The 16582-nt window shown below is 59.8% G+C and overlaps 1 protein-coding gene across 4 annotated transcripts in view; it reads left to right on the top strand.

Moving 5' to 3' along the window:
* Positions 1-3766: 3766 nt before the first annotated feature.
* Positions 3767-16582, top strand: part of FOXP4 (forkhead box P4) — a 43371-nt gene continuing 30555 nt past the window's right edge. For all 4 annotated transcript variants that reach the window (XM_088534477.1, XM_088534476.1, XM_088534475.1 and 1 more), the window contains exon 1: positions 3767-3794. The gene's annotated coding sequence lies outside the window, so the exon portion shown is untranslated. The remainder of the gene's footprint in view (positions 3795-16582) is intronic.

Raw genomic sequence — 16582 nt, 5'->3', positions numbered from 1 at the left:
CGTTAAGGAAAGAGAGGGGAAAAGGGACAATTTTATCCACTCGTGCCACAGCTGGAACACGCTGGGAGGGCTGGAGGAGCCCAAGGGGGACGGCGAGAGCGACGGGAAGCGCGGAGCTGTTTTCGGCGCGGCACAAGAGCAAACAAACAAGGCCGGGAGGAAAGAGCCGGTTAAGCGCCGAGATTCCTTTCTGTTTTAATCACCCGAGATGAGAGCCAGGTAGAAGAGCCCTGATGCGGATCCGGGCCAGCCTGGCTGCGTTTGCGGCCTCCTGCGTCAGAATGGCCGTTCGCGGGGCTTCAAGCCAGGCGCTCGCCCCTTATCGCGACGTTCTGGCAAGCGTGGGGTGGGAATTGCGCGGAACGCTCTTTTCCTACAAATATTGGCAGCCCGAAGGGAAACGGCTCCCGCTGTCCCGACCACTCCTAGGGATGGAGCTGGTTACAGCAGCACCAGGGACCCTGGTCTGCCTTGTTGGGTGACAAACAAGCGGAGGGGACCCCGGTGCCCATCGCCCGCCCCCGGCCTCCCCCCTGCTTGCTCTACACAGGCTATTACGGTAATTTGATAAGCCGGTTTCTCCGTGATATGAATCTTCGCCTTCGTTAAAGGGAGGGAAAAAAAAGAAATCCCCAGCACACCATTGCATTTTGATGGCTCATAGGGACAGTTCATTAAGCAATCAGCTCTTCTAATGAAATATTTCTTTGTTAAAATATTCATTGGTCTGCTGCAGTTTTGCACGGAGCAAGGAGAGGACCAGGAGCCACGTGTGTCCCCGCTGAGTCCCCTGAGCGCCCCGGCCGTGCGCACGTCAGATCCCGCGGGAAGATCCACACTTTCCCACCCGCCTTTGGGGTGTTCTTTCCTCTCCCCTCCCATGTCGCGCTGGTCTGTGATCGCCCCAGACCCCGTCTGCTTTGGGGCAAAGTGGCCATTGGGAAGCGGAGCAGCTGTGGGCTCCGCTCCGAGGCCGGCGCCGCTCCCTGGGAGAACGCGGAGAGCGAGCGGAAAGGGAGCGGGAAGCGGCGGGTCGTGCCCGGGGGCAGGGGGACGGGACAGCCCTTCGCCTTCCTGACACCGGCGCTGCGGCCAGATGTGCTGGCCCTGCGTAAGTGCGAGGAGGAGGGAGCCCGGAGACCGGGAAGAGCGGCATGGGGAATGCTGGCGGAGGAAGAAAGGAAGGGGCGGGTGCGCGGGGGGTGAGAGCGCAGAGCGAGACGTGCACAGCTGCAGAAAAAGGGCCAAATCTGCCCTTCCGAGGCCTGGCCGGTGAGTAATCCCGGGGATCCAGGGGCGGGCGAGCATCTCCCCCGAGGAAACGGCGCAGACGAGCAGCGCGCGCGCCGGCGTCCCGCTCCGGATGAGTAACGCCGCTGGCCGAGCCGCTCCAAGCAAGCCGGGAACTCGCAGCCTCCCCCCGGCTCCGTGGGCTGCAGCTCGGCCGCCCCCCGCTGCCTCCCGCCCCCAGCTCCGGGCGGCCGCCGGCAAATCGGGGAAACTGAGGCACGTCGGGATGCGGCGCCGCGGGCGTCCCCGCTCCGTATGCGATTCCCGGCTGGCTTCGGGGGCTGTCCGTGCAGGAAAACACAGCGGGAGCCGGGCGAGCGGCGCGCGGGCCCCGTGCAAACGGCCGCCTGTCGCTTTAAAGGGAGCCGGGAGCCTCTCATCACTTACAGTAACTCGGTGCATCATTTCGGTGCCTTACGCAAGCGGCGGCGCGCGGGGTCCAAGAGCGCGGCCGCCGCCGCCGCCGGCACGTCCGGACGCAGCCGGGTGTGGAGCCACCCAGTCCAGTCCCGGTCCTGATCCCGATCCCGATCCCAATCCCAATCCCGGATGCCGCGGGCAGAGCCGGTTCCCCCTGCGGAGGGGTGGGAAGCTGGGGCTGGCGGTGCCCTGGGAGGGGGCAGCGCTGCTCTCTCCTCGCTCCCCCTCTCCCAGTCATCTTCTTTCCCTCTTTTTTCTTTATTGATTTTTGCCTCAAGAAAAGAAGGAAGGAGGGAGAAAGCCAGAGGCAAGGCAGGAAGCGGAAAAGTTTGGGGGAGCTGCTACTCATGCCATCAAATGCGCACTGGTTTCCCTTAGGAAAAACAGGTTGTCTTGGGGGAAAGTAACTTTTCCCATAGAGAAAATAAACTATGCGGGAGCTTTAGCTCCATCCCCACCATGTCCCAACCTGGAACGGCCAACCTGCAGCCCGGGGCCAAGGGGCTTTGGATGGGGCTTGCTCAGGATTTCCCTGGAAGGACCGAGCTGCGGGTCGGGGGCGGCTTTACCTGGAGCGGGATGTGCAACAAACCCAAACTGGCTTTTTCATGGAAAACTGGAACTTTCCGTCAACCTCCCTGCAAGCGGGAGCCGTTTCCGTTCCAGGGCCCCCGGAACAAAACCCGCTGCTGAAGCGTTTTCACTTTGCAGAAATTTCCGATGTTCTGCTTAGAAAAGCAGATGCTTTCTGGAGGAAAAGTAAATAAACACAGTGCCAGGAAAACCCAGATGAGAGTTTGGGGGTTGACTGCGAAGGCAGGAGAAAGTGAAGAGGAGCATCGCGCATGGAAGAGCTGGAATTTTTCTAGAGGTGACGGAGGCCACGTACATCCGGGCTCCGTCACACAACCCGTTCCCACTCTTTGCCATGTGCCTTGGTGCTGTCTGCCCCTACCCGAAGCTGAATTTAGGCTGGAATCCACAAATCCCAGCTCCTCTGTTGCACCTTGTGTCCTGCCTCCGGAGCAGCCCCATGCGGCTCACACGGATCCATGGGCGCTGCCAGTTTTCCTGGATGAGCAGAGTGGGATGTCCGGGCCGCACACGGATGATCTGTCCTGCTCGGATGCTGCTTGATGCCTCCGGGGGGCTCTTCTTTGGCTATTTCTCATGTGGCTACTTCTCATCCCCTTTTTTAGGCCAATATTTGGGTGCATAACTCCAAGAATCAGAAAGCTGCCTCTGTATTAGGTGCCATGCTCAAGGAGGCAAGTGGGAATTCAGGAAAAGAAGATGTCCCAAACCCCCAAAAATGCCTTAGCGGGAGCGTGTCCTGGTCGGGCTCGGGGCAGGCAGCCACGGCCTCCATCCCCTTTAGAAAATAAAATAAAATGGGAAATAAAGGATGAAGCCTTCCCAGGCGCTGTCCGTGGGGCTGCAGAGGGCCGGTGCGGCGCATGGGGCTCGCAGAGCCCTTTGGGGAACCCTGGGCCTCCAAAGGGCCGGGTTTGAACCTCCACATGGCCCGGCTGGGGCCAGGGTCAGAATTCCCTGGTGCAGGATGCTTTTCCCTTCGGGAAAGCCCTCCCGGAGCCCACGGGGGTGGCCCTGGGGCTGCGTTTCCCTGCGCTGCTCAGCGGATGGACTCGCTTTTCCCATTTCCGTGCCCGGACGGCACAACTCCGGCAGCGGGGAGCTGCTCCGTGCCCGCGCTCCCGGGGCTGTCGCGCCCGCCGTGCCTCAGTTTCCCCAAAAACAGCAGCCACGTGGGTGACACTCAGCCTGGGGGCGCAGCCAGCGGAAACCAATTAGCGACGGGGCTAATGAGCAAAAACGAAAGGGAACGGGGCGGGGGGGAGCAGAACGCGGAGGGGGGGAGGAGGGGAGCGGCAGCGCTCCCGGAGGGAGTGGCGGCGAGGGGGGCGCTTCCTTCCTCCTCCTCCTCTTCCTCGCCGGCCTCCGGGGGGCGGGCGGGGAAAGCGGCTGCACCTGCTTTAGAGGAACTATGGTAGGGCGGCCGGCGCCCGCCCCGCGCTGCCGCCGCGCCCGACACGGAGCCGCCGGAGCCGCCGCCGGAGCCCGAGGTGAGCGCGGACCCCCCGGGCGGCCCCGGCCGCGCGCCCGCCCCGTCCAAGTTTTTATTATTGTTGTGGGGTTTTTTTTCCTGAAATTATCGTTATTTCGTGCTATTCTCCGGCGTGTTGCTGGGCGGCGGGGGGCGGGGGGGGGGGGAAGCGGCCCCGCCGCGCTGCCCCCGGCGCTCGGGGCCACCAGGTGGGTCCCGGCGGGTCGCGCGGTTGTGTCGCCTCGTTGTCCCGTCCTCAACCCGGCGCCGCCGTTTTCCGCCGCCCGCCCCGGCGGGTCTCGCGCTGCCGCAGCTGCTGCTGCCGCCCGGGAATTTCGGGAATACTGTGGGGCTCGGAGGCGGGGGGGGGATGGGGAAGATGTCCCCACCCCCCCCCTCCGGCAGGTGTGGGGCGGGCGGGGGGCTCGGGCCGCCCCCGCGGCACCTCGGGGCTCATCTCGTCCCCCCCCCGCCCCGGGATGGCGCCGTGTTGGGAAGTTTGTTGCGGACAAAGGGAGCGCGCGGCGGGGGGGGGGGGGCTCCGGTGCTCGATGCCCCCCCCGTTAAGGACCCGACGCCCCCCGGAGTGGGGGTGGGGGGGGATCCCCCTGGACGGCAGCGCGGGGGTCGCCGCCGTTTCCCCCTCCCCGAGGCGGTTCCCGGGCCCGGGGGGCGGCCCCCCGGGGCGGGGGGGGGGGAGCGGGGCCGCCGCTGCCCGCGGAGCTGCCGCCGCTCGGAGCCCCGGCCGAGGCGGCCGCCCCCGCGCTCCTTTGTTGGGACCTCTCCGTGCGCTGCCGCTTTCGCTCCTCGCCCGCGGTTTTCCCTCAACGCGGGCTCCTCGTTACCTTTTTTTTTTTTTCCTCCTTATTTTTTGGTTTTGTTTTGTGTCCCCCCCCTTCCCCGCTCCACGTTTTGCCGCCGGGGGGGCCCGCTCGCCTCCCTCGGCCTCGCTCCGTACGCGAGCGCAGCGGCCCCAAGTTTTGCGATCGCTCCGAGGAGCCGCCGGGAACCTGCAGCGAGAGGCGCCGGCCGCGGGATCCCCCCAAAACACCCCCAAAAAACCCTAAACCGCAAGGTGAGGGCGAGGAGGAGGAGGAGGGAGGAGGAAGGCGCGGCTCGGAGCGAGGCGCTCGGGGGTCTCTGCCCGCCGCGAAGTTTGCGGGGCTTTGGCGGGTCGGGGGTCCAAGAGGAGCCGAGGATTTTTCGGCTTTTTCTCCTTTCCCCGAGGGGCTGGAGACGGAGGCGCGAGTCGGGTGCATCCCGGGGATACGAAAATGTAGAAGGGAAGAAAAATAAGGGGAGGAAAAAAAAAAAAACATCTTTGGGGAAGCCGGGAGGGTGGCGGCAGCGGGAGCCCCGGTGTCCGGCTCCGTCCCGCGATGCTCCGCCGGCCCCGGCGACCTGCGGAGGTTCCTGTGTCCCCCCCGTGTCCCTCTCTGTGTCCCGGGGGGCAGCGCTTCTCTTGGGCGGTAGGAATCGTGTCCTGATGCGCTCCGAGGCGGCCGCCGCGTTGCGGGGCAGGGAGAACAAGTGGAGGGGAATTGGGATTTTCTTTTTCCAGTTGGGAATGATTCCCTTTTCCCCACCACCACCTCCCCGCCCCCCCCTCCTTTTTTTTTTTTTTTTTAAGGGAGAAAGTGAAGCGCCGTCTTTGCCCCCCCCCATGCGCTTTCTAATTCAAATGGGAGTGAGGGGGGAGCAGCAATTCGCAGGCGTCTGAAAAACTAAACTTTGCTCCGCGTAGCGTTCGGGAAGCGCTGCAAAAACTTGGATTTCACCCGGATTCCTGCCCGGCTTCTCTGGGCGGCTCCGGGCAGTTATTCCATCCGTGTCGGTTTTGCTCAGAGCCTGTGAGATTTGGGGCTTTTTTCTTTTTGGATTTTTTTTTTTTTTTTTTTTACCGCAGCTGAAACCAACTTAGCATCAGATTCAGCTCTCGCTTCTCTGCGCGCTGCAGAGCTGTGGGGCGCGCAGTAAAAATGTTATTAGTTTCTGTATTAAAAGCTTGGGTTGTTTCTAACCCAAACCAGAAGCAGCGTTTTAGGCTTTACAAATTTCTCTGCGTGCGTTAAACTCGCCGCGGGGCAACGGTGGCCACGGTGGTTCCCCCTCCGCGTGTCCCTTAATCCCAGCGACGTCGCAGGGCATCGAACTCTTAATTTAATTTTTATTTGCCTTCCCCCTCAAAGCATCTAAAAGCCGGGCTGGGTGAAGGTGGAAATGGGCAGATTTGTAAAATTTGTCCCCACTTTTTTCGCCCTTTTTGGCCCCCCTCGGAGCCAGAGCGTGGCCGCCTCCGATTCCTGCCTTTCTTCTCTGGCTTTGTGGCCGGGAGAGGCGGGAAGAGCCTTTCCGAGCCCGCTTCCCCTCCAGGCTTTAAAACCACGAGTGGGAGCTGGCGCTTTGCAAGGCTGTTTATTCTTTATTATTATTATTATTAGTTTGGGGGGATATCGCTGCAGGTTGCTCCGCTCCAGACCCACTGTGGGGACTCGCTGCCTGCCCCGCACTGGGGCTCGGGCGAGAGCAGCCCAGATGCCACCGACTCGGGTCCCCCAACGGCCCCGTCCCGCTGGGCACCGAAGCGGGTGACACAAGAGGGTGACAGCAGGAATTTCTACCCACCCCCCGCCAAGCTTTAACCTGCCCCAGGGCTCCCAGAGGACTCGACTCCCTCCAGGGAAAGTTGCCTGCGGGTGTGGGGAAGGGGCCCGGGATGCGCCCGGATCTGCCGGGATGAGCCCGGATGCCACGGGGAGGGCTGGGAGTTTTGCATTTTGGGGGCAGCCTCACCTGGGGGCTCAGCGGGGGAAACGCATGTAAATGGCAGGGATTAAAGCTGCCGGGGGAGGAGGGGGGCTAATCCTCAACCCCATAGCGGGGGGATTGGAAAATATCCCTCAATGCCGTGAACAGCACCGGCTGCTTCCCTGTGCTCGGAGCAATAGGGGTCCCTGCGCCTTCAAGTCCCCTCGCACAGGGGAGAGGGGGGCGTATTTAAAAATAATATATATATGTATATAAACCATCTAGCGTGCAGAATGGAGTGGCAGGGCACAGCCGGGCCCTGGCCCTTTCCCCCCGGCGCGGCAGGAATGCGAACGCGCTCCGTTGGGAAGTTGCTGCCGGAGCCGCAGAGCTCGTGGCTGCGGGGCTGGAGGGAAGGGGGTGCCGAGGTGCCGCTCATGGGTTTCCCCCTCTTATTTCTTTATTTTCTCCCTTCCCTGTCTTATTTTTCCCTGGGGGATGCTGGGGACGAGTCTCATCCTTCCCGGAGAACGATGGGATAAGGCGGCGGTGCCGGCTCTCCCTGCCCTCCAGCAGTGCCCGCGTGCGCTCGGCAGCGCCGGGAATGGGGGGATTCTCCCGTCTATGGGGGGGCTGCGGCTCCCCTGCTCTTCCCGTGCTCCGGTGCTGCCGGAGCGGAGCAGGTGTCCGCAGAGTCCCGTGGCCATGGGGCCCTGCGTCCCCCCCTTGTCACCTGCCATTGCTGCAAATGGGGACTCAGCGCCCTGTGCAATCCCTGGGGTCCCATCCCTCCTGGTGCCGGGGGGCCCGGAGGCATCTCCCACCCTGCGAAGGGCTGAGTCACCAGGAAAAGGGGGGAAAACTGGATTCGGAGCTTGGAAATCCATGCAGATGCCTCCAAATAATTTTCTAAATAAGATATATTTTTTTATATATGTGTGCGTATATATATAGTGTGTGTGCACAACTGGAGAGCCCCCGGTGCACCTGAGCCGAGCGCGCAAGCGGCTCCGCGCTGGCCGAGTCCTTTAGGGAAGCGGTCGCCGATGTGACACCCGTCGTGCGGCATCAGCTGCCGCTCCGCTAGCTTGTCCCCAGCCGGCTCCGCGCCGGGAAGCGGGGAACACCGGGAATCCAGGCGGGAGCCCAGCGGGAACGGGTTGTGGGACGGCACAACCTCCCTTCCTGGCGCACCTCTTAGCCCCAAACGGAACTCCGGGCCAGGCAAGATTGGGAAAAACTTCCTAATTATTTTTTTCCTTATTTTTGTAATCTGCAATTGTCAAATGCAATGAAGTTGCTGTCGGAGGTTTTTAGGGGTGTGTGGTTTTTTTTCTCCTTTTTTTTTTTTACAAACTCTTTTCCTCCTGCGATTTAAACCACTCTTGGGAATAAACTAGGCAAGTCGATGCGATAAAGCATCTCGCTCGTAATCCGATTGCCCGTGAAAAGAGGTTTTAGCGGGTAAAAACGGCGTCAGGGGAAGGGAAGGACGGGGAGGCGAGCGCCGCGGCGGAGCGGGAGGAGACGCTGCCGAAAAGGGAAGCCGCCCGCCTTGGATTTCTTATTTTCTGCTTTATTCTGAGAGCTGCTCTGCCCTGGAAACGTGATGTGGGGCAGGAGCGGAGCTGCTAGCAGGCAACGGTGAGTTGTGAATGTAGACGCGGGTATCCGGATGCCTGTTCTGGTACCCGGATCCCAAAATGAGTGGGTCTGGTGGATGCAAAGCGCTTGGGATGAGGAATCACGCTTTTTTTAAAAAAAATTATTCATTTTTTTGATTTTTTTTTTTTTTTTTAAGGAGAAGGGAAATCCCGCGTGCACAAGTGGCTTTGCCGAGCTCCTAGCGCGGTTCCCGGCCGGAGCGGCGGTGCCGGCTCCGGGCCGCGCTTCCTGCGTGGTGCTCATGCCCTGGCAAGTTGGCAAACGGCGCCTTGTGCTCAAGGCCCCGGCGGAAATCCTGCCCGTGCTGCCGTTGGGGCATCCAGATTAGCAGCAAAAACACTCCCTTTTTAAAATTTATTTTTATTATTCTTAGAGCAGGGAGCGGAGGGCGGCTGTGGAGCGTCAGGAATTGCTCCCGCTCCTGCGGGCGTTGGGAGCTCTGGCTGCGCCGTGTCCATCATGTGCGATAATGCAACTTTTATTTTGAGGACTGCTTTCAAATGAAGAGAGAGGCAGCTGTGAAAACATGGGCAAAAAGTGTTTTTGAGGCACTGGAGTTGGGGTGGAATTGAAAATGCCACCCGGGCCCTATTTTAGCGGTGCGTCCTGCCCCATGGACACGGCACTCATGTGGGGCCGGGGGGTCCCAGCGCCCTTCCTGGCGCGAGGATCCCGGTCAGGGTGGGTTTTGGGGGTGCTCCCAATGCTGGGGTTATGGAGGGGGTCCCATGTGAGGGACGTCGCGCTCGGAGCGCCCGATGCGCCCCCTCATCCCGCGGGGTGCGGGTTCGCTCCCCACCGGCCCGTTTTGGGCCGAGATGGGGTTTCCTGCTCGCCGGGAGCTGAGGCTGATGTGCCCGGCCCCCCTCAAAGCCAGGGGGCTCAGGGGGGCTGATTCACCAGAAATGATGGGCCAGGACCCACGCGTGTGGAGCGCCCGCATCCATGGGAAGCGCATCCCCTCCGTGCTGGCCCTGCTCCGCTTTCCTGGTGACTCCCCACTGGCAGGTCCTGGCCCGGGGCTCCTTAGTGCCGTTCGGAGCTGGAGCTTGTGCTGGGATGGCAGCTCTTCTGTTGGGATGGGCTCCGGGGACCCCTCAGCTCCTGCCGTGCTTGGGGTACCGGGATGTCCCGTGTCTGGAGCTCCTGGAGAGTGGGATGCTGTGGGGTGAGGAGCAGCGGGCGGCTGCGTTCTCATGGAGCACTGCGGAGTCTCCATTGCCCCTGGACCCGTGTTGCCTTTAGCAGGGAAAAGCCCTGTCCTAGGGAAGCTCCCCCAAGGAGGAGGCGGGAGGAGATGCTTGTGCTGCCAGGGGCTTTTCCCAGTGGGAGCTGGGTTTCCTCTCCAGATTCCCAAGTGTCCTGGTCGATCCCTCCTGGAAGTGGCTAGAAGTGACGGGAGGAAGGACAGTCCCCCGAGCGAGGGCTGCTCCGCACCTGGACTAGGAATACGGTCACGTTTTGGCCCTATTACTGCCCTTCTCCCCACTTCTCACTGCCCGTCTCCCCACTCCTGCTCCCTGGCGATGCTGCCCCGGCCGGCACAGATGTTTTGCCCTTAATAAATTAAAACCTTGGAATCGGCCGGCTCCTCGATTGGAAAACAAAGGGGCGGATGCCTCCTGCGGGGTCGCTCCATGCGGGGTGAGGGCAGAGGCTGCTCCGAGGGCTCCCGCTTTGTCCCGGGGCTCCCGCTTTGTCCCGGGGTTGCAGTCGTTTGGGTGCTGCGGGCTGCATCCTGCATGGGCACAAATGGGAGATGCAGGCGGAGCTGCTGCATTTCGGCTGCCTGAGGACACCGCGTGAATCGGGATCGGCTCCGACCCCCTGGATTGGGAAGGGACTGGCATTTTGCAGGCAAAGACTCGGTACTTGCTTCCCTAGAAGCTGTGCTTGGCGAGTGCTGGGACAGGTTGGGATAACGCGCTGGCTTCGAGTGCCCGGGAAGCTCTGCCTTGGAGAGCCCTCCCTGGGCATGTCCGGACGCCCACATGTGTCCGGGTACCCCCGTGTGTCCATGTGTGCCCGTGTGTCTGTGCCCTCCTTGCCCCTCACATCCCAGCGAGGACGGGGGCTCCTGCAGCCCTTGGCGCAGAGGCTGCCTGGAGGGATGCCCCATGGATGCGCTCCCAAGGGAAGCAGCCCTTGGGGCCGGGCTCCGCTTGGGCAGGGACCGCCAGGTTTATTTGGCTGCTGCCGCAGGGCAGAAACTGAGGTCTTGGTTCTGCCCGTCCCTGTCGCGTCCCCGCGGCGGCCGGTGACGTCGGGACCGGCCTGTCTCGTTTTAAGGGTCTGAGGCCGCGTGGTCCCTGTGGTGCCGGGACCCGCGTGTGCCCGGTGCGGCTCCCGAGGGATTCGCTCTTTTCCTTGGAAACGGCGCTTTCTTCTTTGGGCTTCGTGTGGCCGATTCAGCTTTCCGGGGCTCCTTCCAAGCCTTTCCCATCCTGGCTGTGGCAAGTGGCGCCGCTGCTGGAAATTCGGGTCAAACTTGGGGGCTGCCGGAGCAGCCCCGGATGCGGCTCCGTCGCCGCGCTGCCCCGTGCCACCATTGGGATGTTCCCCACTTCCCGTGACGCTCTTGGGGACATCCCGAGCCGCCGTCCTGGCGTTCCGGGATGAGTCCCCGCGGGATGGCGCAGGGACAGGCCGCGTTCCCAGCCGCGAGCCGCTCCGCGTGGCTCCTCGCGCGCTTGGCAGCGCGGGGCGACGGGCCTGGGCGAAGCGCAGGCTGTCGGAGCTTGCACGCTGTGAATCACGAATGCTCTGAAAGAATGAGGGTTTTTTTCCTCTCTACTCCTCCTTCTTGAAAGAAAAGGAAAAGGAGGTTTCCAGGTGCGCGCTGCCGTGGGGACACATCCGTAACCCCAGTGGGAGGGTTCGGTTCCCTGGTCTGTAGGGGCCCTGTCTGCACAGGGTGGCACCAGTTGCCTCCTTGGCCACTGAGACCTCGTTGCTTCTGCGCTGGAGCACAAGCGGTTCCTATAGACCCTTCCCTATGGGTTGTCTAGGGGTATGGGGTGCAGGTGACGCGTGTCCCTGCTGCCACCTGGGCCCACGCGCTTCGTCTTCCGCATGGGATGCTGGAGCCGTGCTCGGAATTCCGGAGGCACCGGGGAAAGCTGGATCTGGGCTCTGCGGTGCCCTTCCCTGTTGGCTTCGCTCTGCTCCCGCATCCGGCCCTGCCCGCTCGGCTCGTGGCCAAGGAGCGGGGAGAATGCGGAGACTGAAGGCGGCTCCTCCCGGATCAAGGAGCTGCCGGCGGCCCCTGCCCTATCGCGTCCCTCCTGGGCGCAGAGCAGCTTCCCAGCAGCTGCGGGGAGGGTTTCCCACCTCGCCCGAGTCCTCTCCCTCTTCCCGAGCTCCCAGAAGCCGAACGTTCCTCCCCCGTGTCGCCTCCTTCCCGGGAACAGGCTCGCGGGTGGGTGGCTCTCTCGCTCGGCGCCGGTTCTCCTCCGTGCGGGTTGTTTTCCTGACGCTTCCCAACGTCGTCGTGGGGAAGCAGCTCCTGCAGTGCGGAGCTCTGGATGTGCCCTGGGTTTCTCCCCACGGTGGCTCCCGACGGAGCTGCCGGGTTTGGGCCGGCCATGGATCCGGATCCGCGGGCTGCGTGCGGATGCTGCTTCTCCTTCTTCCTTCTCTCCTCCTCTGCAAACCCTGGATGCAAACCAGGCCTCCTTCGGAGTAGAAGCGGGATCTGCCGTAGGAAGCATCGCTGTGCCGGGGGAGAAGGGTGTTAAATATAGCGTGTTGGGGATGAATTTTGTGCCAACGTGAGCAAGGCTGGGAAAACTGGCAGCGCTTGAGCTCTTCCCTCTTATTTAGTAGCCCCAGAGACGTTTCCTCCGCTCAGGACGGTTTAGAGTCCAGGAGAAATCCTAGTGGCCGCAGCCTTGTGATGGTAAAACTTGTGTTTCTCGTGGGGTTTCGTTTTGCTTTTTTTCTCTCTTCCAGGAGAAAGTGTTTTAGCTCGGTGCCAAATTCTGGTTTTCTGCAGCGCTGTCGCCGCTCGGCCCCTTCGTCTCGCTTCTCCGTGATCGTGTCCTCATTACTTGCCTCCTTCCTCCTCCTCTTCCTCGCTGGGTCCATCCTCTCCCTCTGCAGCTCCCAAGATGGGAACGGGCTGGGGCAGGGAGGAAACTTCCCAGTTTGTTTTCTGGGAGCTTCCCCGCGCCGTGGCGTGAGCCTTCCTCTGCTCCAGCACGGCCGCAGCATTCCCGGGCCCATGGGATGCTCCGTGCTTGGACCTGCAGCCGGCGGGATGCTTCCCGGCCACCCTCCTCTTCCTCAGGGCTGGGAGGAGGTTGGGGGGATGCGGGAAGCGATGCCCTTGGCCCTCGAATGGCAGAGCAGGGCAGGAACCCTCCTCTTCCTCGGCATCCTGGTTCGCCCCGCGGGCTCCGCATGGGATTCCCGGGAAGCTGGTGATGGGAGGTGCTTCCCAATTGCTCCAACTGTTTTCAATGGCAGGGGGAGTGCGTTGGGGCTGAAAATCCCTGTCACTTCCAGCCTTCTCACCCTATGGAGCGGGTCTTGCCAGCAGCTTGTGCCTGTTGGGAAACGATTTGACTTTTCCACCTGTTTTTTTGTGCATGTATGCACGTTTTTTTTTTTTCTTTTTCCCCCTCTTTCCTATGAGTTTGGATTATTCTTTTGCCCCTCTATGATTTTTTCCCCACCCTCTTCATTATCATTTTTGTTAATTAGATCGTGATGGGAAACGGTCTCTATTCCCAGGGAGAACCTCGCGGATCTGCTTGTACAAGCGCACGCCTTTTGGGGAGCGGGGATGCTTGAAAGAAACCATTTTAAAAATAATTTCCTCATAAAGATGTTTAAAAGCGAAACCCGGTTACCCTTCCCCCAGTGTGGCCCCCCCTAATTAAACGATTTGAATTTTCACGTTAACCGCTTGGTGCTTCCTCGGCGCCTCAGATGATTAGAAAGGGATATTCATTTATGCCTTTTAAACGCCGCCCCGATTAAAATCAGAGAGATTTTTTCCTTCATCAAAATCTAACATCCTTGAAAAATTAATTTGATGCCTCTTGTTATCAATTAATTGAATCTCGTTGGGAGAGAGGCTCGTGCGGGGGGTGGTTGGAGCTGGCCCTTCTGTTCTTAGTTGCTTCCCCCCCTCTCCTTCCTCTTCTGCTGCTGCTTCCAAACACTGTGACATTATAAAACTGAGTCTTTTTTATTAATATTATTTTACTCATAAAATAAATGAATCAAACTTGGTCTCTCTTCCCACCCTCCTCCCCATTCCCTTGAGTTCCTCCTGTATGAAAGACCCCTTTTTTTCCCCCCTTTCTTTCTGTCATCCCTCTTTCCTTATAACTTAAGAGAAAGAAAAGTTGGTGCTTTAGCAATTTCTCAGTGTAGCAAGGCGGCCTGGGTCCGTCTTTCTTCCTTTCTTTGACCGGGGATATTGGATATTTCATTTGAATCTCCCTCTTTTCAATTAAAAGTGCACAGCTCCTTCTCTTAGGCTTGCTCTATTCTCCTCCTCTGTGTCTGCAGCCGGAGAAACGATTTCCCTTTCTTTAGTATTTCAACTCTTCCCACGAGACGGGCTGCTTGCGTTTTTTTAATAGACTTTTTCTCCTTCTATTAAACTTTTCCAATCTCCGTCTCTATTTTTTTTTCCTCCCACCTCTTTAAACAAGAGTTTTTTAAAAAAAGTTATAAAATGTGAAGAACTGGGTCATTCACGAGTTACTGAAATAATTTTTAAAAAATGAGGCGCCTGCTTTATTTTGCCTCTCCTTGAAATGAATCTACCTGGGCCTGTCCCTGGTGCCTGCTGGATTTCTCCTGGATTTGGGGCGGGAGGTGGGATGATCCCTGCGGAGCTGCCTCCTCTGGGCTCACGGCAGGGGGACAAGGACAGGGACACTGATGGGTTCGTGTTGCCGCCTGCTCCGGGAGCAACTCGGGTGATTCCGAAGGATGGGAATTGGGGCCTGGTGAGGACCAGCACGAGGATGTTCGTGCAAGGATGCTCCCTTGGGAATGCTCCCGTGTGGATCGGGGCGGTTGGCCCCAGTACCAGTCATGCAGCCTCTTCTTCCCCTGCTTCCTCTGCATCCATGGGAGAGCAGATGCAGGATCCAAAAGGTGACATTCCCACTGCTGGGCACATCCCAAGGATGGGCCCTGTCCATAGGGAGCTTCCCGTGGCCGGGTCCTCCCCGTCCGCCCCGCCGAGGGCTCCCGACTGGGAGCCGGGACCCCCGTGCCCCACGTCACTATTTAATTAGACGTCCCTGATTAACCAAACTTGGCGTTCGGCTTCCTCCTGCCCTCGTCTTTCCTGGCTCCGAATCAATGGCTTTGATATGCTAATTAGGGAGTAATTTAATTTCAAAAGGCCGCAATTAACAAGGGTGTTGTGGACATGCTGTAGTTAAGCGGCGTAATCTAATTTGCATTAGTAACAAGCAGGGACTAATTAGAAGCTTAATTAGACACTTAGACGGCTCTTGTGTTTACTTTCCTAATGAGCTGGAGTGGGGCTCTTTTTTTTAATCTTTTCAAGAGCGCAGGGGAGGGGAGCGGGACCGGCGGCTCCATCCCAGCGCCCACCGTGCGCCCGGCACCGGGGCTGCTGCTCCGGGCATCCGTGCTGCAACAGCCTCCTCGTTATTCCTTGGATTTGAGCAGGGAAGAGGCGAGTGTTGGGTGGTTGCTTTTCCCGAGGGCTCCTTTCTTGTGGTTCCCGGCTGCCGGAGTTGTCCCTGGGTTTTTCCAGGGTCAGGGTGTCCTCCCCGCGGCTTCGGAGGGAGCTCCAGGGAGCAGAGTCTCCCTGGGAGCGAGGCAGGGCCTGGATGGGATCGTCTGGGCCCTGAGCACGGGATCCAGCTGATCCCAAGGGATGTGGCACCGTCGGAGCCACTCGCGCTTCCGGATGCGCCCTCAGCTTTGCCCAAACAGGCTGCTCCAGCTTTCCAGGAGGAAACTGCTCCGTTATTCCCAAAGGATTCCCTGGGCTCATCCCGAGCAGGACGTCTGCGGAGCTGCCGCAGGCGGGAGAGGTCTGCCCACCAGGGAGGAGGAGGAGGGTGCTGGGCTTGCCTTCCTCCCAGGGAAGTTAGTTGCTGGGAGCAAGATGAAAGTGGGAGATGAAAGTGCCCGGAGGTGTGATCCCATTAAAGTGGTGCCTGGACTTAGCCAATCCTTGGCTCCTTAAATCTCTTCTAATTTACTGTAATGCTTTAAATTCGGTTTAGCTCCCCCAGACTTTTATTTTAATCCCCTCTCCACATTTCCATGTGTTTGTGTGTTAATTAAAGGGTAAAAAGCCACTCTGGGAGCAATCCCGGCTGCTGCCGCTCCTCTTGGAGCCGGAGCCTTTCAAGATTAGCGAGCCGCTTCCGAAGGACTTGGCCGCGCCGGCCCCGGCCGAGCGGATTGCTCAACTTCCCGCAGCTCGGAGCAGCTCCGGCGCCTGCGGTTGAGCGTTCCCGGACCTCGCGCGTGTTCCAGGCTCCTCCGGACCCGCTTGCTCCGCTTGTCCCGCTGCATCGATGGCATCGGCGCCGCTCCGCGGTTGTGCGGGGTTTGCCCGGCTAGTTGTGCTCGGGTTGCTGCGTGTGGCCGAGTGTCCTGTGGTTGGTGCTGCTGTTTGTCCCTACCCCTGTTGGGGTGTCTTTTCCAGGTGCTTTTATTGCCCCTGGGGAAACTGAGGCAGAGGGGCATCCGTCTACAGCGGGATGCGGGTTGATGCTGCCAGCATGGGAACTGGGTACTGAGGCTTGGTTAGTCCCGGCATCTCCTAAATATATATATATATATATATATACACATACACATAAAAATACACACAAAAATATACATAAATATGTATTTATATGCATATATATTGGGTTCTGTGTGATTTCCCCATGGTGGTGTGTGCAGGGGATCCCAGCGTGCGCGTGCATCCGTGTGTTCACGCTCTATCCCGGCTGCGCACGCTCTCCTGGGGATAGCCCTTAATTGCGCTAATTAGGGAGCGTGGAGGTGTTAATTGGAAAGCACCAGTATCAGGCCTTGTGCAGAGGGCGGTGATGGGGGAGAAAAACGCCAATAAATCTGGATCGAGGCCTTGGCCTGGCGCACGCCGCGGGTTAGCGGCGAGTCGGAGGGTGTCGAGGAAACGTTGCTGCTCGGATGAAGCAACTGTTAATTAAAAGGCAGCCGTAATTAGTACACGCTCGTTGCCATTTGGCACTGCTGAGGGCAGGGGGATTCTCTTTGCAGCGTCCGTAATTCTCGGCTTCTCCAGGTTTGTCCCGTGCAAGGTGCGTGCAGGAAGGGGGGGAAATGAAAGAGCAGTTATTTGGGGAAAACAGTTATTTGGTGAAAATGGTTTTGATTCTCGTGACCAGAAACGGTGCTTAGTGAGACCTCGGC

This window comes from Tinamus guttatus, unplaced genomic scaffold (genome assembly GCF_059628265.1).
Source record: "Tinamus guttatus ecotype Peru unplaced genomic scaffold, ASM5962826v1 Tinamus_guttatus_pri_ptg000563l, whole genome shotgun sequence".
Lineage (NCBI taxonomy): Eukaryota > Metazoa > Chordata > Aves > Tinamiformes > Tinamidae > Tinamus > Tinamus guttatus.
Note: the sequence above shows the minus strand (reverse complement) of the source record. Positions and strands in the feature narration are given on the sequence as shown.